The sequence below is a fragment of the Schistocerca nitens genome, chromosome 6 (genome assembly GCF_023898315.1).
Source record: "Schistocerca nitens isolate TAMUIC-IGC-003100 chromosome 6, iqSchNite1.1, whole genome shotgun sequence".
Lineage (NCBI taxonomy): Eukaryota > Metazoa > Arthropoda > Insecta > Orthoptera > Acrididae > Schistocerca > Schistocerca nitens.
The window spans coordinates 163,060,386-163,082,458 of record NC_064619.1 but is presented as its reverse complement, the minus strand read 5'-3'; the positions used below and the strand labels follow the sequence as shown (position 1 = coordinate 163,082,458).

General features: G+C 40.1%; 1 non-coding gene across 1 annotated transcript; it reads left to right on the top strand.

The window, feature by feature from the left end:
• Positions 1-20,093: 20,093 nt before the first annotated feature.
• On the top strand, positions 20,094-20,168 carry Trnat-ugu (transfer RNA threonine (anticodon UGU)). The gene has a single exon. It is a non-coding gene; the product is annotated as a tRNA-Thr (tRNA).
• The last annotated feature ends 1,905 nt before the right edge of the window (positions 20,169-22,073 follow it).

Genomic DNA, 22,073 nt, shown 5'->3' with positions numbered 1-22,073 from the left:
ATCAGTGTCGTAGGGGTCATTTGTACACCAGCCCTCTAAAGCCATGCATTTGGAAATGAATTGATCCTTAGCCTTTTATAAACTATTAGGTAGGTTAGCGGTACAAATTACAAATAAATAAACTGCATAAAAATCTCGTGGGATTATCTGAACCAAATATTTATCATTTGAATTAAATAAATGTCAATTACAAATAATTCACGCATTTACGAGCGGTGGCCTTACAAAGTCGCGGATTCAAATGAATGCAAAGATAAGTAATAATTAATGTAGTGCAGCAGAGCAACATAAACGGAAGGCGAGCGAGAAAAAGTCGATTCACGTCCCATTGATCAGGAAATTCTAAAGCAAACACTCAAATTTCGGTAGCACAGTTTCTAACAGTCAGTCGCAACACAAAACTGAAATACGTTATCCCAAATAATTACTGATAAAAACAAGCAAATAGGTCAAGTACACGCTAGTATCAGTATTAACAAGAGCAAAGTAGTTCATCTTCTCAGCTGCCTGAGAGATAAAATTCTTGTCGACCCTCAGATGCAGTTGGGGGTAGGTTGTTTGGGGAAGGAGACATCATCGGTCTCATCGGCTGAGGGAAGGACGGTGAAGGAAGTCGTCCGTGTCCTTTCAAAGGTTCCATCTCGACATTTGCCTGGAGCGATTTAGGGAAATCACGGAAAACCAAAATCAGGATGGCCGGACGCGGGATTGAACCGTCGTCCACAGATGCAGTCACGAAATGCACCACCAAATATTCTGTCCAACGAAAAGTACGAGCCTGGGCTCACCAACATTATTCTAGTTCCAACGATCGCCATCCGATCAGCTTTACAAACTGGGGCGGTTATTTTGCCGAACATAATAGTTCGACTGCCACCAAGCACACCTGTCTGAACAGTAATACGCGAAAAAGACGTAGACCTCCATAGATGAAGGAGGAAACCAAGGACCAGAAGACCAAAGACTGCATGAGCACTATTGCTCGCCCTTAATATTTTGGTGCACCAGTGATTACTTTAGTGCCTCATATAAAGTTAATATACAAAACACGAAATATTTGCGTAAAAAAAATGAGATGAATGTAATATGAAAATGATATTGATATAACAGCTAGATGTAAGTACATGATATTTTACAACACATGCCGCTTAGTCACTTCCAAATGATTTATTTGTGTATATGTAGTCGTCATCACATTATGTGCTTTCGATTTAAAGACTGACCTCCAACACTGAATATGGAAACACGTACATGAATGTAAAACATATGAAGAAGTGCACAAGAACGAAACCGTTCGTGTGTTAAACAAAATCACTTTATATTGTGACTGGTAGCTGTTGTTATTCTATATTCTATAAAGGAACTATCATGGAGTTAAACTGCATCTGTTATAGATAAAATACACATAACGCCTCAGCCTTATGACCTTCGTTCTATTTGACTGGTTATGACAGATGTAAAGTTATTTTACGTATTAATTTTGCATGAATTCTGTCAGGTTTTAAAAAAGATATTAACAATGTGTTGAGCGCTCATGCCAATTACACCAATCAACAATATTTTTATGATCTTAAGATGACTTGTATGTAGCTGAAATTAGTAATCAAAAAGAAAATTGATTTGTGATCCTGATTTTGAGGATTTTCAACCCTTAATGTGCAAATTACGACAGATCACTTGCCTCAAACGTTGTTAATATCATAAACCTTGGTCAAACTGAGGTATATACAGAGTGTATCACCGAACTCTGCCACCTCAAATATCTCAATAACAATATATATTCAAAAACGGTTTTTTCCAGCAAGAACGTACGACAGGAGCTTAGGAAACCAAATACTATGCGAAATTTTAAAACGTAAACAAATACTATTTTCAACACAAACTTGTGTATTTTTTAATGGACACTCCCTGTTATTTCGTATGCAAACAATAGCATGAAAAATCACAAAAATAATGGAATGGTTGCATCACAGTACGTCAATTACGTCCCGAGAAACTGCAAAGCGTAGTTGACGCTTGAAACAAATGAAGCGCACAGCTAGCGCACGCCGTGACACTCAAGCGTGCACCTCCAGCTGCCGGTAATCGTGATGTCCTGCGCATAATGTTTATTGTTGCGAAATGTCAACTAGAGGTACAATTAGTGGTAACACACTTGGTTTCATGTTTCTAAACCTCATAAGTTCTGAAATATGTTGTTTCTAAATGATAGCAGCGGTGTCATAGTTTCTGAAGTAATGCATCGCATTTAGTACTGTGCTCATAGCAGGGGTTGCCTGCACTGGCGCCTGTATCCTGCCGTAAACATATCAATATCACCACGGGACGTGTACAAGTGTCTCCTAATCTGGTCTGCTGAACTGGTCTCATACTGTAACGTAATTCACATACGTTGCCACATTAAAACCTGTTTTCCTGTGGCTTGTTACATTTGCCGTCATCTTGTCAAGATGCCGGCCTTCAGTAATGAAGAAAAACTAGATATTATTTTAATTTATGGCGAGGGCTAGTAGAAATTCTTGGGTAACAGAAGAAATATTGAATTTAATTGATGAAAGGAGAAAATATAAAAATGCAGTAAATGAAGCAGGCAAAACGGAATACAAACGTCTCAAAAATGAGATCGACAGGAAGTGCAAAATGGCTAAGCAGGGATGGCTAGAGGACAAATGTAAGGATGTAGAGGCCTTTCTCACTAGGGGTAAGATAGATACTGCCTACAGGAAAATTAAAGAGACCTTTGGAGATAAGAGAACGACTTGTATGAATATCAAGAGCTCAGATGGCAACCCAGTTCTAAGCAAAGAAGGGAAAGCAGAAAGGTGGAAGGAGTACATAGAGGGTCTATACAAGGACAGTTTTATGGAAATGGAAAGGATGTAGATGAAGATGAAATGGGAGATATGATACTGCGTGAAGAGTTTGACAGAGCACTGAAAGACCTGAGTCGAAACAAGGACCCCGGAGTAGACAACATTCCATTGGAACTACTGACGGCCTTGGGAGAGCCAGTCCTGAAAAAACTCTACCATCTGGTGAGCAAGATGTATGAAACAGGCGAAATACCCTCAGACTTCAAGAAGAATATAATAATTCCAATCCCAAAGAAAGCAGGTGTTGACAGATGTGAAAATTACCGAACTATCAGTTTAATAAGTCACAGCTGCAAAATACTAACACGAATTCTTTACAGACGAATGGAAAAACTAGTAGAAGCCAACCTCGGGGAAGATCAGTTTGGATTCCGTAGAAACACTGGAACACGTGAGGCAATACTGACCTTACGACTTATCTTAGAAGAAAGATTAAGGAAAGGCAAACCTACGTTTCTAGCATTTGTAGACTTAGAGAAAGCTTTTGACAATGTTGACTGGAATACTCTCTTTCAAATTCTAAAGGTGGCAGAGGTAAAATACAGGGAGCGAAAGGCTATTTACAATTTGTACAGAAACCAGATGGCAGTTATAAGAGTCGAGGGACATGAAAGGGAAGCAATGGTTGGGAAGGGAGTAAGACGGGGCTGTAGCCTCTCCTCGATGTTGTTCAATCTGTATATTGAGCAAGCAGTAAAGGAAACAAAAGAAAAATTCGGAGTAGGTATTGAAATTCATGGAGAAGAAATAAAAACTTTGAGGTTCGCTGATGACATTGTAATTCTGTCAGAGACAGCAAAGGACTTAGAAGAGCAGTTGAATGGAATGGACAGTGTCTTGAAAGGAGGATATAAGATGAACATCAACAAAAGCAAAACAAGGATAATGGAATGTAGTCTAATTAAGTCGGGTGATGCTGAGGGAATTAGATTAGAAAATGAGACACTTAAAGTAGTAAAGGGGTTTTGCTATTTGGGGAGCAAAATAACTGATGATGGTCGAAGTAGAGAGGATATAAAATGTAGACTGGCAATGGCAAGGAAAGCGTTTCTGAAGAAGAGAAATTTGTTAACATCGAGTATAGATTTAAGTGTCAGGAAGTCATTTCTGAAAGTATTTGTATGGAGTGTAGCCATGTATGGAAGTGAAACATGGACGATAACTAGTTTGGACAAGAAGAGAATAGAAGCTTTCGAAATGTGGTGCTACAGAAGAATGCTGAAGATAAGGTGGGTAGATCACGTAACTAATGAGGAGGTATTGAATAGATACGGGAGAAGAGATGTTTGTGGCACAACTTGACCAGAAGAAGGGATCGGTTGGTAGGACATGTTGTGAGGCATCAAGGGATCACCAATTTAGTATTGGAGGGCAGCGTGGAGGGTAAAAATCGTAGAGGGAGACCAAGAGATGAATACACTAAGCAGATTCAGAAGGATGTAGGTTGCAGTAGGTACTGGGAGATGAAAAAGCTTGCACAGAATAGAGTAGCATGGAGAGCTGCATCAAACCAGTCTCAGGACTGAAGACCACAACATGGCGAATGTCACAGAAATGCAACACTGTATGCTGAACGCTACCCAGATCGGCAGTGTCCGTCACGTCGAACCGTTGGCAACATCACGGGAACAGGAAGCTGGGCTTCCACAATCCGCGATTGGCAATGGAAACGAAATTGCTGTTATGGCTGTTGTAGCGTACAATTCTCAGGTGGGTGTACGAGAACTGCACGAGGTATAGGAATAAGCAACAGTAGTGTGTGCAGAGTCTTGCATCCGTTTCATATCTCACTGCACCAAGAACTGTACGGGAATGACTTTGAATCCCGCATTGCATCCCGTTTTGCACTTCAGCAGTTGCAAGGTAATCCAGTATTCCTAAGCAATACGTTGTTTACGGACGAGGCTTCATTTACAAATGATGGTAATGTGACTCTGCGGAACATGCACTACTGGTCCGTGCAAAATCCCCACTGGATTCGCCAAGTTGCTCATCAACGACAGTGGAGTGTCAATGTTTGGTGCGGTATCATTGCGAACTGTATTGTAGGTCCCTATTTTTACCGTGAAACACTGAATGGACAGAGATGTGCTTCATTTCTTTAACACGCACTAGCGCTCCTCACGGAGGATCTAGGATTGGAAACTCGTCTATCAATGTGGTTCCAACATGATGGATGTCCCGCACATAAAGCAAACGTTGGCAGAGAAGTTCTAGGTTCGACTTCCAAATAGGTGAATGAGGCGGGGTGGTACTGCGATTGCCAGAACGTTCCCCCGACTTGACGCCATTAGACTTCTTTCTCTGGGGTGCAGTGAGAGACAGAGTGTATGAAGAACCCCCAACGACAGTAGATGGTATGCAACATCGTATTACTGCGGCGCGTGCGGTAATATCCGCAGAAACTCTAATATCTGTGCAACACTCTCACGTTACCCGTCTGCAAACGTGTATTGATGCAAATGGAGGGCACTTCGAACATATGTTGACGTGACACTATTTCATTGGTCAAGGTGTGGGTGTATTTTCTACGCTGGATGTAATGCACAACACAGTTTCTATGGGTGACAGGGCACTAGTAAATGAGTTCAGAAAAGTTAATTCAAGTACGTTATCTCTAATTGTCATTTTGCTAGAGGGAACGTACATTTACGATATGAAAAACGTAGCTTTGCGTTGGACGTGTTACTTGTTTATTTTTATGGATTGTGCATACCTTCCCATTGAGTGAACCCCTGACACATGCAGCGTGAGGTGCAGGCTTCAGTCTCAGGACGTGCGATAGCTGTGTGCTTCATTTATTTCAAGCGTCAACTTCGCTTCGCAGTATCTATGGATGTAATTGACGTATTGCGATACAACCAACGCCACTATTTTTGCGATTTTTCATGCTATTGATTGCATACGAAATAAAAGGGGGTTTTCCTTTAAAAATACATAATTTTGTGTTGAAAATAGTATTTGTTTACGTTTTAAAATTTCGCATAATATTTGGTTCCCTAAGCCCCTGCCGTACGTTCATGGTGGTGAAAACCGTTTTTGAACATCTATTGTTGTTCCAGAGATATGTGTGGTGACAGAGGTGGTGAGACACCCTGTATATTAAAAAGAAAGAAATTATGAATGTAATTAAAGCTACACAGTTGTTTACTGTCATTGCAGACGTTACAACATGAGATCAATCGAGTCAGGTATTTGGATGTGTTACAATTTCACATGAAGTCACTGGAAACTCTTTTGACGTGAGTATTAATGAATTATTTTTGGGTTTTCGTAAAATAATAGATCAACATGCATTAGAAATAGAAAAGGAAATACTAAGTGCAAAAGACGTAAAGAGACTCTTGTTAACTAAGTTCTGTGGTCAAAGTTTTGACGGTTGTCCCAGTATGTCAGGCATATAAAATGGTGTTAGAATCAGAACTCAACAAAGACAAAGAACAGCAAAGTATCTACATTTTTCAACGCATAATTTAAATGCAGTACTTAACGTTGCCTTGTGTGGAACTGAAGAAGTTAGATCCTTTTACGACACAATGGAAATGTTGTGTCTTTTCTTCAGTCACAGTATTAAAAGAGAGAAACTTTTGCTAAATTCTTTTGCCTTAATAAAGGTTTGTCCAAACACGTTGGTACTCGAAATAAAGGTCTATTAAAGGCTCTATCAAAAATAGTATCGATAACAAAGGAAAGGGAAGTAATAGAAGAAGCTGCTGTTTTGAAAAGTCAATTAGTCAAATATGAATTCATTCTTCATAGAACTGCAGTAAAGCAGTGTAGAATGTACTAAATGAGTATCTCAAATTACGGAATTGAAAAACGTGGAGCTTGATAAAGCGTGTTCTCTTGTTCACAATGCAGCTGATAATTTTTTTTCTGTCGAAACAATTTTCGAGAAGCAATGTCATCAGCTACATCTTTGGCCAAGAATAGGGCTGTTTCACTACAATTTGAAAATAAAAGAATTTGAAAAGAGAAAAAAAACGTTTTGATAAATTATGTCAGGACCAGTGGATCAAAATATGTATTTCAGAGCCATCGTTTGTAACGGCTGTTTGGACGTTTTTTAGGCCAGATAAAAAACAGATTTAACGTTGTGCATAAAGTTAACCATTTCTTCACAACAATTTTATCAACATTTCTAAACACTTCTTCCGACGAAGAGGGTCATAATGCAGCAGTAATTGTACCAAATGAATGTATGGCAGATTTAACCAGTGAATTCCCAGACAAGGTACTAAGTTTCTAAAAAGCTCTGATAAAAATAAATAGCCTCATTAACATTCGTAGTTCAGTTAGCAAAACTATTACCAATAGAAAATTAAATCGAAGGTACTAGCATTCCAGATTTATGTAAAGCGCTTTACCTGTTTTTAACTATTTCTATTGCTGTATCTTCGGCTAAGAGCTCATTTTCGAAGCTAAAAACGATAAAGAACTGTCTGCGGTATTCTGTGAACCGAGAGAGTGAACTCAGTCTCCTCAGTATCGAAAATGTAGGAGATGGATCCATTGATGTCAGTGAAATACTCAATACCTTAACATCACAGAAAGCATACCGTGTGGCCTAGTTTCACTAGAGATCAGGGTGAGTGCAGTGAGTTTTTAAAAGTATATGTACATCAAACAACCGATAGAAGTATAACCCTATGCTTGTTGATAATGAGTGGCATTCACTGTATTTAATTTTTAATAACAGCGGCTCATATTACTATGCTTCATTAATACTTTTAAAATATAATCACGTTGATTATACTACATTGAATTATGCCGTTACTTGCATTAAGTTTCTACGTCTACCTGCCGAAATTAAAGTTACGTTAGTTACTGATAATTTATACATTTTATTTTACGAGGTCTACGGTCCGCCAGATTAGCTGAGGGCGCTAATGTGCTGCTTCCTGGACTCGGGTAGGCGCGCCAGCCCCGGATCGAATCCGCTCGGCGGGTTAACGACCAGGGCCAGTATTCCAAGCCCAGCCTGGATGTGGTTTTTAGGTGGTTTTCCATTTTCCACTAGGTGAATACTGGGCTGCCCCCATGTCCCGGCTCAGTTACACGACCCACAGACATTTGAAACCGATCGCAATATTTGATGGCTTACATTAGATAGAGACAGCTTGGGTAAACTAATTCCATCACAGGGTGTAAGGGGTGCCGACGGGTACGGCATCCACCCACCCTCTGCCACTATCATTGCGAAATCCATACTAACAAGGCCGACCCCGCGTTGAAGCGGGACGAACACCCAAACCAAGTGATGATTTTATGAGGTCCAGATCTCTTTTTTTTATAGGTGTGCTCATTTCACATACGTTACGCCTCCAGGTAGTTGACCATTGTGGAACTCATAGAAACTAGGGAGGGCTTTGCTACAGTTTTCTTTAGTCTCATTAGGAGGACTTACATATAATTGTTGTTGTTGTTGTGATCTTCAGTCCTGAGACTGGTCTGATGCAGCTCTCCATGCTACTCTATCCTGTGAAGCGTGCTTCATCTCCCAGTACTTACTACAGCCTACATCCTTCTGAATCTGCTTAGTGTATTCATCTCTTGGTCTCCCTCTACGATTTTTACCCTCCACGCTGTCCTCCAATACTACACTGGTGATCTCTTGATGCCTCAGAAAATGTCCTACCAACCGATCCCTCCTTCTGGTCAAGTTGTTCCACAAACTCCTCTTCTCCCCAATTCTATTCAATACCTCCTCATTGGTTATGTGATCTACCCATCTAATCTTCAGCATTATTCTGTAGCACCACATTTCGAAAGCTTCTATTCTCTTCTTGTCCAAACTATTTATCGTCCATGTTTCACTTCCATACATGGCTACACTCCATACAAATGCTTTCAGAAACGACTTCCTGACACTTAAATCTATACTCGGTGTTACAAATTTCTCTTCTTCAGAAATTCTTTCCTTGCCATAGCCAGTCTACATTTTATATCCTCTCAACTTTGGCCATCATCAGTTATTTTGCTCCCCAAATTGCAAACCTCCTTTACTACTTTAAGTGTCTCATTTCCTAATCTAATACCCTCAACATCACCTGACTTAATTCGACTACATTCCATTATCCTCGTTTTGCTTTTGTTGATGTTCATCTTATATCCTCCTTTCAAGACACTGTCCATTCCGTTCAACTGCTCTTCCAAGTCCTTTGGTGTATCTGACAGAATTACAATGTCATCGGCGAACCTCAAAATTTTTATTTCTTCTCGATGGATTTTAATACCTACTCCGAATTTTTCTTTGGTTTCCTTTACTGCTTGCTCAATAAGTAGATTGAATAACATCGGGGAGAGGCTACAAATCCTGTCTCACTCCCTTCCCAGCCACTGCTTCCATTTCGTGCCCCTCGACTCTTATACCTGCCATCTGGTTGCTGTACAAATTGTAAATAGCCTTTCGCTCCCTGTATTTTACCCCTGCCACCTTTAGAATTTGAAAGAGAATATTCCAGTCAACATTGTGAAAAGCTTTCTCTATGTCTACAAATGCTAGAAACGTAGGTTTGCCTTTCCTTAATCTTTCTTCTAAAATAAGTCGTAGAGTCAGTATTGCCTCACGTGTTCCAACACATCTACGGAATCCAAACTGATCTTCGCCGAGGTCGGCTTCTACCAGTTTTTCCATTCGTCTGTAAAGAATTCGCGTTAGTATTTGGGAGCCGTGACTTATTAAACTGATAGTTCGGTAATTTTCACATCTGTCAACACCTGCTTTCTTTGGGATTGGACTTATCATATTCTTCTTGAAGTCTGAGGATATTTCGCCTGTCTCATACATTTTGCTCACCAGATGGAAGAGTTCTGTCAGGACGGGCTCTCTCAATGCTGTCAGTTGTTCTAATGGAATGTTGTCTACTCCCGGGGCCTTGTTTCGACTCAGGTCTTTAAGTGCTCTGTCAAACTCTTCACGCATATCTCCCATTTCATCTTCATCTACATCCTCTTCCATTTCCATAATATTGCCCTCAAGTACATCGCCCTTGTATAGACCCTCTACATACTCCTTCCATCTTTATTTTTTCCCTTCTTTGCTTAGAACTGGGTTTCCATCTCAGCTCTTGATAATCATACAAGTGGTTCTCCTTTTCTCCAAAGGTCTCTTTAATTTTCCTGTAGGCAGTATCTATCTTACTCTTTGTGAGATAAGCCTCTACATTCTTACATTTGTCTTCTAGCCATCCCTGCTTAGCCATTTTGCACTTCCTGCCGATCTCATTTTTGAGACGTTTGTGTTTCTTTTCGCCTGCTTCATTTACTGCATTTTTATATTGTCTCCTTTCATCAATTAAATTCAATATTTGTTCTGTTACCCAAGGATTTCTACAAGTCCTCGTCTTTTTACCAACTTGATCCTGTGCTGCCTTTGCTATTTCATCCCTCAGAGCTACCCATTCTTCTTCTACTGTATTTCTTTCCCCGATTCCTGTCAATTGTTCCCTTATGCTCTCCCTGAAACTCTGTAAAACCTCTGGTTCTTTCCGTTAATCCAGGTCCCATCTCCTTAAATTCCCACCTTTTTGCAGTTTCTTCAGTTTCAATCTGCAGTTCATAACCAATAGATTGTGGTCAGAATCCACATCTGCCCCTGGAAATGTCTTACAATTTAGAACCTGGTTCTTAAATCTCTGTCTTACCATTATACAGTCTATCTGAAAACTGTCAGTATCTCCAGGATTCTTCCATGTACACAACCTTCTTTTATGATTCTTGAACCAAGTGTTAGCTATTATTAAGTTACACTCTGTGCAAAATTCTACCAGGTGGCTTCCTCTTTCATTTCTTACCCTCAATCCATATTCACCTAGTACGTTTCCTTCTCTTCCTTTTTCTCCTATCGAATTTCAGTCACCCATGACTATTAAATTTTCGTATCCCTTCACTATCTGATTAATTTCTTTTATCTCATCATACATTTCTTCAATTTCTTCGTCATCTGCTGAGCTAGTTGGCATCTAAACTTGTACTACTGTAGCAGGCATGGGCTGCGTGTCTATCTAGGGCACAATAAGGCGTTCACTATGCTGTTTGTAGTAGCTTACCCGCACTCCTATTTTTTTATTCATTATTAAACCTACTCCTTCATTACCCCTATTTAGTTTTGTATTTATAAGCCTGTATTCACCTGACCAAAAGTCTTGTTCCTCCTGTCACCGAACTTCGCTAGTTTCCACTAAATCTAACTTTAACCTATCCATTTCCCTTTTTAAGTTTTCTAACCTACCTGCTCGATTAAGGGATCTGACATTCCCAGCTCCGATCCGTAGAAGGCCAGTTTTCTTTCTCCTGATAACGACGTACTCCTGAGAAGTCCCCGCCTGGAGATCCGAATGGGGGACTATTTTACCTCCGGAATATTTTACCCAAGAGGACGCCATCATCATTTAACCATACAGTAAAGCTGCATGCCCTCGGGAAAATTTACAGCTGTAGTTTCGCCTTGCTTTCAGCCGTTCGCAGTACCAGCACAGCAAGGCCGTTTTGGTTAATGTTGCAAGGCCAGATCAGTCAATCATCGAGACTGTTGCCCCTGCAACTACTGAAAAAGCTGCTGCCCCTCTTCAGGAACCACATGTTTGTCTGGGCTCTCTACATATACCCCTCCGTTGTGGTTGCATTGTATCACTGAGGCATGCAAGCCTCCCTACCAATTGCAAGGTCTATGGTTCATGGGGGGGAACTACATATAATTGTAATACAATATATAATTGTATTTTCCAAATTTGCCAAAAAGAGTGTTCTGAGGTCTGATTTTTAGTTTACTTCAAAATTCCCTAAAAGTTAAGGGTCTTTTTAACTATGAAAGTAGTTTTTCTTCTTAAAATTAAATTATAGGAATCGCAGAGAGCAGTTTTGAGCTTTGTGCATTAGAGATCCACTAAAAATTACAATTAATTACAATGATATCCCCTGGGTTAAAATACCATATCTTTTCTCGCCATGTGTAATTCTCTAACTTCTGTAGGATGCTGTATATGAACCCTAGAAAACTACACATTTCCCATGACCATATATAACTTGAAACAGGGACGGATTATTGAAATATTGTGGATCACGGCAGTTGCCTAGAAGAGACAGAAGACCAAGGGGTCCTCCTCTTGATAGTTAAGGAAAGAAACCTTCAAAAAGTACTTTTTTAAGCTGTTTTGATAGTTAGAAACATCAAACAGTTGCAAAAATGTGTTTATTTGAGACATAGTTTTAAATTTCTAGAAATATGTAGCATACACAACCATTTAATGAGTAATTTCTTTTACGTAACTGTTACACACAGTTACAAGCTCATAAGCCTTTTGTTAACAACGGAGTTGATAACCAAATTAAAAGCAAATAAACTGAAATTAGAATAAAATACTTTTAAAACTGTAGTTCTTAATTTGTTGACCATTATATTTTTGCCAGTGTAGTACATATATATATATATATATATATATATATATATATATATATCTTTGTAAATAATAATTGTCAAATGTTGAATAAATATTCAAATATTTTTTTAATTCTTATTTTCAATACAATTCACAGTGGTACACGTTTTTAAACCAACATAGTGGGAATAAAAATGCAATATCCATATTATTTATGTTATCAGAACAACGTATTTGAGACTAATACCTCTAAAGAAGGATAATGTAAGGAGCTAGAATGATGTTACATCGTTACAATAGCTTAAAGCTTACTTGGAGGAACATAAAGCCATTGTTTTTAAAGTAAAAAAAGCTGTGTTTCTTTGATATAGTAAGTGGTTAAAATCCGCCAAAGAAGATATTTTACAAAAAGAACAATCGTGTTTGTATTTTTCATTTAAGTTCTCTAAACATACAGTGTAAATTTGGCGTGCTTCATGTATATTAGCATCTCTCACTTTTTCAGTTTTTATACAAAATTGTGATTTAGGTGTGTGAGTGATAATTAGTCGATCTTTCTACATCACAGAAGAACAATTGTTACTATATTAAGTATTATTTGTATTTAAGAAAACACATCTTTTCTGTTCTTTCTGCCTTTCTCAATATACACAGCTATAATGGTTACTCAACCGATTCTTAATGAGTCTGAGTGTCGAGAAAGATCTTCCTGCTGTTGGAGTTGACCCAGGAAGGAAACAAAGTATCGTCATCAAAGAGGTAATTGTAGGAAAAACTTCTAGAATGCAAAACTAAAATATAGCTTAGCAGAAATCTTATGTTTCCGTCTTCCCTTCTCCATTTTATCACCCACATCTTCATCTCTTCCTTCAGATTAGAAAAGCAGTTACATTCATCCTCTCCAATTTCGTTGTAGTATTTCTTAAATAGAGTTTCTGCATCCCTAATAACTAACTCCAAGGACATTGTTGAAGATGAGCAGATTTCTGGTAGAAGTGTGCTGAGATTATAGAGACTGAGAACGTCTTCAGAGAATATGTTTTCTAGATCAGTGTTTAGTGTGTAAGAATAGGGATAGAGACATTCACTCTAAAATAGCTTTCCATAATTGATGGAGCAGCGTTCGGCCTGGTAATTTGTCAGGATGTGATCCTGGCGCTTTCTATATCATCTGCCAGTTTCTTCGTTTGATCATTCAGCAGGTTGAATTCTGCAACCACTTTTTCTCAGTTGCTTTGCTGACACCAAAGGTCTCTTTTAGGAGAAACCTACTGAGAGGTAATGTTTGGCTAAGCACGTCAGCAAGGCATACGAGAATTACGAAGAATTCTCAGTTGCTGACTGAATATAAAAAGGTCCTAGCTGTTATGTTGTAGAGAACTTTGAGTATTTCCTCAGATTTTTTTCTAGCGCTCGCGGATTGATAAAATCTATGAAATTTTCTCTGATCATATCCTGGTACAAATATCTCTGAAAAATTTTCATCTGAGTTTTGTGACTTACGGTCTCATCAAACCCAATACTGTAGAATTTTTCTTGGATTCTGTGTAACAACTGCAAAATAATTTCTTGCGCACGGCATTCAATCAAATTATTTTTTACGGTTTTATTAATGAATGCATCTCTTTCGCTGTCAGAGCTATACTCTGCCGCTAATTTGATATCTCCTTAGTCTTCGACACGAGCTTTCACTAGTTCTTTAAAAGCTAGCTTTATATTATATTCTGGGATCTTTTGAGAAAACAGAGCCATCATCGCGATAGCCTATAAAATGTATGTGCTGCCACACGAGAAATAAACGTTTTACAAAGAACTTTTTTCGGTTTCGTTTCGGTCTTTTCAATCTGTATGTGTCCATTTGTAAAAAAAAAAAAAATAAAAAAAAAAGCCGTTAGCACGTTCTAAAGCTTGCTGATGAATGATACTGCGTTTTGCTGCGGCAAACCAAGCCACCGTCTTTTCCTAATAACTTGGGAAATTTTGTTACGGATACAATTACTAGTGGGTTTAGCTTCATTCCTCTATGGTGAATACCGTTAAGAGCGGGCGCAAGGAAGAACATACTTTGTACAATAGGCCTTGTCAAAGCTAAACTTGATTTGTATTTATTTAAGTTCTGTTTTTCAAATATCCTGTTTCAACCTTCCCTCCCTTGTTGTCATTGGGATATGGAAATTTATATACATGAAGAGATGCCCAGTAATTTTGAAGTATCATGGTAAGTAGTTCGTCTGAAGGCGTAGTCCCAATATGTAAAGCAACGTCGTTTTCGTAAGTAATGCTTGACGCTGACGTATAATCTATAGGTAATAACGCTGTTTTATCTACACTACTGGCCATTAAAATTGCTACGCTAAGAAGAAATGCAGAAGATAAACGGGTATTCATTGGACAAATGTATTATACTAGACCTGACATGTGATTACATTTTCACGCAGTTTGGGTGCACAGATCGTGAGAATTCAGTACCCAGAACAACCACCTCTGGCCGTAATAACGGCCTTGATACGCCTGGTAATTGAGTCAAACAGAGCTTGGATGGCGTGTACAGGTACAGATGCCCATGCAGCTTCAACACGATACCACAGTTCATCGAGTAGTGACTGGCGTATTGTGACTAGCCAGTTCCTCGGCCGCCATTGACCAGACGTTTTCAATTGGTGAGAGATCTGGAGAATATGCTGGCCAGGGCAGCCATCGAACATTTTCTGTATCCAGAGAGGCCCGTACAGGACCTGCGACATGCGGTCGTGCATTATTCTGCTGAAATGTAGGGTTTCGCAGGGATCGAATCAAAGGTAGAGCCACGGGTCGTAACACATTTGAAATGTAACGTCCACTGTTCAGAGCGCCGTCAATGCGGACAAGAGGTGACTGAGACGTGTAACCAATGGCACCCCATACCATCATGCCGGGTGATACACCAGTATGTCGATGACGAATACACGTTTCCAATGTGCGTTCACCGCGATGTCGCCAAACACGGATGCGACCATCATGATGCTGTAAACAGAACCTGGATTCATCGGGAAAAATGACGTTTTGCCATTCGGGCACCCAGGCTCGTCGTTGAGTACACCATCGCAGGCGCTCCTGTCTGTGATGCAGCGTCAAGGATAACCGCAGACTTGGTCTCCGAGCTGATAGTCCATGCTGCTGCAGACGTCGTCGAACTGTTCGTGCAGATGGTTGTTGTCTTTCAAACGTTCTCATTTGTTGACTCAGGGATCGAGATGTGGCTGCACGACCCGTTACAGCCATGCGGATAAGATGCCTGTCATCCTGACTGCTAGTGATACGAGGTCGTTGGGATCCAGCACGGCGTTCCGTATTACCCTCCTGAACCCACAGATTCCATATTCTGCTAACAGTCATTGGATCTCGACCAACGCGAGTAGCAATGTCGCGATACGATAAACTGCAATCGCGATAGGCAACAATACGACCTTTATCAAAGTCAGAAACGTGATGGTACGCATTTCTCCTCCTTACACGAGGCATCACAACAACGTTTCACCAGGGAACGCCGGACAACTGCTGTTTGTGTATGAGAAATCGGTTGGAGTTAAATTTCGAATCTGTAGCACGTTATCTTCGTGGTGTAGCAATTTTAATGGCCAGTGGTGTATGTAAGTTGGATCTATTAAATAATCTGGTGTTAACGCGTTTCAGACTGATGTAAGTATGAAACGATACTTGCTCCGTTGCACAGTGACTTGGGCATAAAATACCTAGAGATCACTTGTTGTGTAAGGTTATCAGGCAAATCCAACACCTTCCATGAAAACCCTGACATGACAAGCAAATCCAGTAGTATGTCACATAGCTCCGAATAAATCGTGACATTAAATTAACCAAAGTAATACGAGTAACGAGTGAGCAAATGGAATACCACAGACTAACACAAGAATGCCTAAATGCATGTCATACCTTCCCACCGTGAGACAGACGCAGTTCCGAGGGGAGAAACGAGAACAGAAGCCGAGAGCAGAACCGTGTTAAGCTGAAGGCCCTACGATAAGGGACGGACACCCACGTCGCCAGGACCATCTCCAGCCCATGTTAAATGCTAGAGCCCTCCAGAAGAACAGCATAGATCTTACGATAACACAAAAAGGGCCACACCACCCGCAAGTTTTAGCGTGAGACTTTTTCGCGTCTCTGTTACGTCAGGACCACCCCCCAGCCCACGTAAAGATAGAGCCTTCCAGAAGAACAGTATAGATCTTACGATAACGCTAAAAGGACCACACCAGCTGCAAGATTTAGCGTGAGATTTTTTCGCGTCTCTGTTACATTGCAGACTTTAAAAACATTGCCCCACGACGAAAAGTATAACGTTTCTCATTGGATAGATAGAATTTTTGTAGGCGGAGACCCTGATTGGTCATACGAAAACACAGCCAGATAGTTTTTTAAACCAACTTCGGTAAATTGTAGTAAGGAGAAGTTAGGAAAGAATTGCTTCCGAGATGGCGAGGTGAGCGGAGCTGTGCTGTCTGCCGCCCCCTGATGAACACCGACAAGGTAATGAACGCACGCGATGCCGCATAACGGCACATAAAGCTTCACTCAGAACTGCAGAAGTCTCATCTGTTACAACCCCTTTTGCGTAATACTAGTGTCGATCGTCAATTAAAGGTCATGGTGTTCATATTTGCCACTTGAAGTAAAAATCTGAAATGCGATGATTTTTCTGTTATATAGTTATTGAGAAGCCACGTCAGCCACTGTAATTTACGACAAGTTAGGTAAGTAATTAAAGATAATTGAGGGTCACTATAGACCATTTTGATAGTTTTCTCTTTTGTGAAACTTAATTTAAACCTAGATTATAGATGTGATATGGCATAGGTCATCCTTCGATCCATTACAGAACTTGGAAACCCATTCAGGGAATATTCGTTCACATTGTGGTTGAACACAGTTGGTTTTTACCATCCTGTATTAAAACATTTCCTTTTATCAGTAGTGCAATTTATAAACAATGTTTTGTGAGTAGAATAAAATTTCCAATGGTAAACTTAACTGCTTTTTCGACGTTATTTTACCAGCTAACTTAAAATAGGAAAGCCTTGAACCCATTCCACTAAATTTAGTTAGTATTAAGATTCTTTTACAGGGAGTGCAGTGGAGCTGACGCTGAAATCATTAAGTATTTGGTTATATCATCACTAGTCTCACTGAACTCTTCTGAACTCAACATGTCATGTGTGGTCTGGCGTCTCCTTACCAGCAACATGTCCCAGGTTCAAACTAGTCAATTCCCTAAAAAACACGCTCATAGCGTCGTTGCGCGAAAGTGGTAGGGAGACACGATATAGAACAAACAGACACCACGCAGAATGTCAGAGTTGATACGGGTAACGAGACGCAGATGGACCGGAAAATTTTCGTACAGATATGGAAGGAAAGGAAATTACCAAAAGAAGGGAAAAATTCTAGGAAGATACCTTTGTTATACGGAAAAAAAACGTAGACAGGTCACACTAAACGAAGCACGATCATATATACCTGGATCAGAATAACAAAGTGATTGAGGTCAAGCTGTTCACAGGTAGCGGCTACTGTAGCCTGTTTCAGACGATACTCATGGCCAGTATCATACGCCAGCAGTTGTGGTCCGTTTCATTGCGTGCTTTGTTTGTCTGTGCGGCGAGTTTAATTTTCGCTGCAAAATGTATGAACATTGTAGTGCATGTGTACAAAAAGAAGTGGCTGCTAAACGGAAAGTTCGGCGATCTGCTCATATTTTACGCCGTCAGGCACGTGAGTTTTTGTGCTCCGTGCGGGAATATTTCGACAAGGAGAGAGCTAATTGTCCGACTCTACTGCCTCTAACAAAGGTTGTCGAAAGAACCGCATACGCTTCGAAGGTACACAAAAATACTGTCGTCAAATTTTGTAAGGAAAAATATACAGAAGGGGAAGTGCCTGGTTCATCCAAACTGCAGACGCTCGGGAAAAAGAAGACAGAACCACTTTTAACAAACGTGGACGCTTTTCAGCAAGATGCTGTTCGTCGCTACATATATGGATAATACGAAAGAAAAGAACATCTAGCTATTAAAAAAAAAAAACTGTGTGTTACTCTTCCCAAGGCAGAGTTATTCGGCGGCAGCAAGACTTCTTTAATAATGGTTGTCAGAGCCCTCGGTTTTCGGCACGAAAATATCATTGGACCGAACATTATAACAGTGAGAGATGACGTTGTAGCGTGGCATAGTCGATTGTTAAGATATATCGTTAGAGTGACGTTTGAAGCCATCATGTGGCTCGACGAAACGTGAAGAAACGCCGGTCATTCAATCAGAAAAGACTGGACAATGACAGCTTTGTGAAAGTTCTGCTATTCCCGTGGGAAAGCATGCTGGAATTCCATCTGGTTTCCTACATGTCTTCCCGTTTACAAATCGAGGAAAACAAGTGACTACCACCAAGAGGTGAACCACGATGGTTTTCTGAAGTGGTTCAAAAAGCAATTATTGGAAACCTTAAATCGGCCGCCTGTCATTCTAATGGGTAATGCTCCATACCATTCTGTGACTAAAGATAAATCTCCGACTATGAAAACGCAAAAAAAAAACAACATTGCTGAAAGGCTGAAACGCCACAATGAGAAAATTCTGGAGGATTTAAGTATGGCAGAACTCTTGGGAATAGTGAAAAGGAAAGCAACAATTTTAACAGTATGTTGTGGACGAGGCAGCTAAAGAATGTGACCACAGGATTCTTAAGCTTCCAGAGTACCACTGCCACTTCAACGCCATCGAAACGATTTCGGTACAGACTATTACGTGACAACAAATAACAAAGCTTCATTGTAGCAGAAATTCAAAGACTGTTACAGGAAGGAGAGACATGAATAACGTCAGAGAAGTGGAATAATGTTATAGTCTACACAGAAACGATTATTAAGGAGGCACGGAAAAGTGAAGTAAATGTAGAAACTAATATAATTACATCCTTGGACAATTTCAGTAATTATTCCATGGACCAGAGCTCAGGCAATGATAGTGTCGAGGAAGAAAGTGATTCTGAACTAAGTGGCATTTATACTTTGCCATAATTCTCTTTCTGTTTGAGTTGGTGTTTCATATTTTGACTGAACGGTCTGTACGACATTTGCGCAATAAATCTCATCTCATTAACCCTGCAGTAGGCGCGTGCTGTATCGTTATAGGGTTAGGCGCTTGGGGGACTCCTGTCCCCCATTTGTGTTTCTTAATTACTCACTGAAATATATATGACGGTAGTATCTGTTCCCGAAAGAACACATACCGTGGATGACCATGCAGCTTTGCTAGAAATGAAATGATAATTAAATAGACACCCTAGCTGCAAACAGGCGTTGATATACTTCACTGGGGATATGTTGAAAGTGTGTGCCCCGACCGGGACTCGAACCCGGGATCTCCTGCTTACATGGCAGACGCTCTATCGATCTGAGCCACCGAGGGCACAGAGGATAGTGCGTCTGCAGGGACTTATCCCTTGCACGCTCCCCGTGAGATCCACATTCCCAACATGTCCACACCACTACATTCGTAGTGCGCCTAATAGATGTTTGCCCATCATACTCATTACTCGTGGCAGATTAATCTACCAAGTCCCGTACGAGTTAAAATATGGCTTCCCGGCCATTGACCTTCTTGTGTGAACGCACACGCTATGCCCGAACTCGTACGGGACTTGGTAGATTAATCTGCCACGAGTAATGAGCATGATGGGCAAACATCTTTTAGGCGCACTACGAATGTAGTGGTGTGGACATGTTGGCAATGTGGATCTCACGGGGAGCGTGCAAGGGATAAGTCCCTGCAGACGCACTATCCTCTGTGCCCTCGATGGCTCAGATGGATAGAGCGCCTGCCATGTAAGCAGGAGATCCCGGGTTCGAGTCCCGGTCGGGGCACACATTTTCAACATATCCCCAGTGAAGTATATCAACGCCTGTTTGCAGCTAAGGTGTCTATTTAATTATCACTCATTGAAATGATTATCAGATGTTCTTTAGTTGCTTATTCTATGTTTGTATATGTGCAGGGATAGAAATAAAAATATTTCAGTAATTTATTTCAGAGACAGTTAACACATACGGTATGCAAATGAAGCAAACACACCCACCGTTAACATTTATGGCACCATTTTCTAGTTGGCTTGCCTTTTTGCCTTCCACACTAGCAGTAATGTCCTTCTGAGCCTTCTATGGGATTGTCTTATGGTGTGACTGTTGAATTTATGCCCAGCAGAACACGTGCACGCCGCAGTAATTCAATGGGAATTGGAGGGACAGCAGATCGGTGCTTAATTTGAGGTTTCATCATTTCCACAGGCCAACCTCCCAGAAACTCCGTTCTTTTCAATGATTTAGGTGTTCTAGACTTTGCTTGGTATATGCACAGTGCGTTCATGGCAGAAACATTAAGAAAATTATAGAAAACAACCTACGAGTGTTTCGCGACACATCACTTTTTAAAATTAGTTTATCAAGTAAATCAACTCCGGTCTTTGTCATATTGTAAAAAGTTATAATTTCTGGTTTCAGTGAATCTCTTTATCTTTATCAATGGTATCTTCATGATGTAATGTAGATATCAAGAGAACAGCTTGATTAAGTGTAGGGCAGTATGAAAATGGCGTACAGTTCTCTTGGAAGCCAAACAAAGAAGAGTATTGAGGTCTTTGCTTATCAGATAAAAACTCCTTGGGGATTCCCTTCTTGTTTTTCCGGAGCGTTCCAACGTATGTCAGTCCCTTGTCTTCTAGTAGGTTCTTAGTCAGTGGTATAGTAATGAATGAGTTATCAATTATAATGTTATTATTGCTGATGCTTGCATCATGGGGCCAAGTAGATGAGTTATTATATTCTCTGACCTTCTTCTCATGTTTCTTTTACGAAAGTCTTAGACCATTTTGTCTTACTTTCCTCCCCAAGATAATAGGAAATACTAGCTCATCGTTCTTATTATTGTACTCATCTTCAGATTGTTGAGATTCAGCATCATCTTCATTTGAATCAGATTCTTCAGAACAAAATACATTTTCATCACTCTCTGCATCTTCTTCGCTCAACCTCATCCACATTTCAGGGTCGGAAGACACATACACTCTTTTTTTTTTTCAGATCTGACATCACTAAAATAAAAACATGTTTATGAGTATCAGTTTCTGTAAATTATAGTGCATGTTCAAGAGTGCATAAGCAATCACTTTAGTTAACGTAGTTATTTTATTCACATTAATAAAAATTTTAAATATTGTACTTACAACGAATTAAGTATGAAAAATGTTAAAAAAAGGGAACACCTACCTTAAGAAGTTGTTACGTAGATAGGCGCGTGGTGGACAGATGGACCCCAACTCACTTCAACGCCCTGCTGCTCTCTGTTTAGCTGTCCAACTGACGTTAGCAGTAAACGTATCTTCAACAACGCACCCATTTCGAAGGTACTGAGCGTGGAAAGGCTGCAACTTTAAACATAACGGAAATAATCACAATGTAAAACCACTGGGTGACAGGTGTACCCCACGCGGCCACTCCAGGCGCCCAATTATAAGGGACACTCCTCTGCCAAGTATGACGCTCTACATGGACACTACAGTGGTGGGTAAGTTTATATTATTTTAATATTGTTAGTTAATGTATTTACTTAAACGACCGGGATTCATTGCAGTTCCCCTTTCGCATCCAATACGACAACTGAACGTGATTGATTCTGATTGTTGCAAAAGACAGTGCATTCCCGCTGCTTTTGTTGAGCTTTAGAAATTAGGACTGTTGATATTTTTAAAAATATTGGCAATCCGATATTGAAAA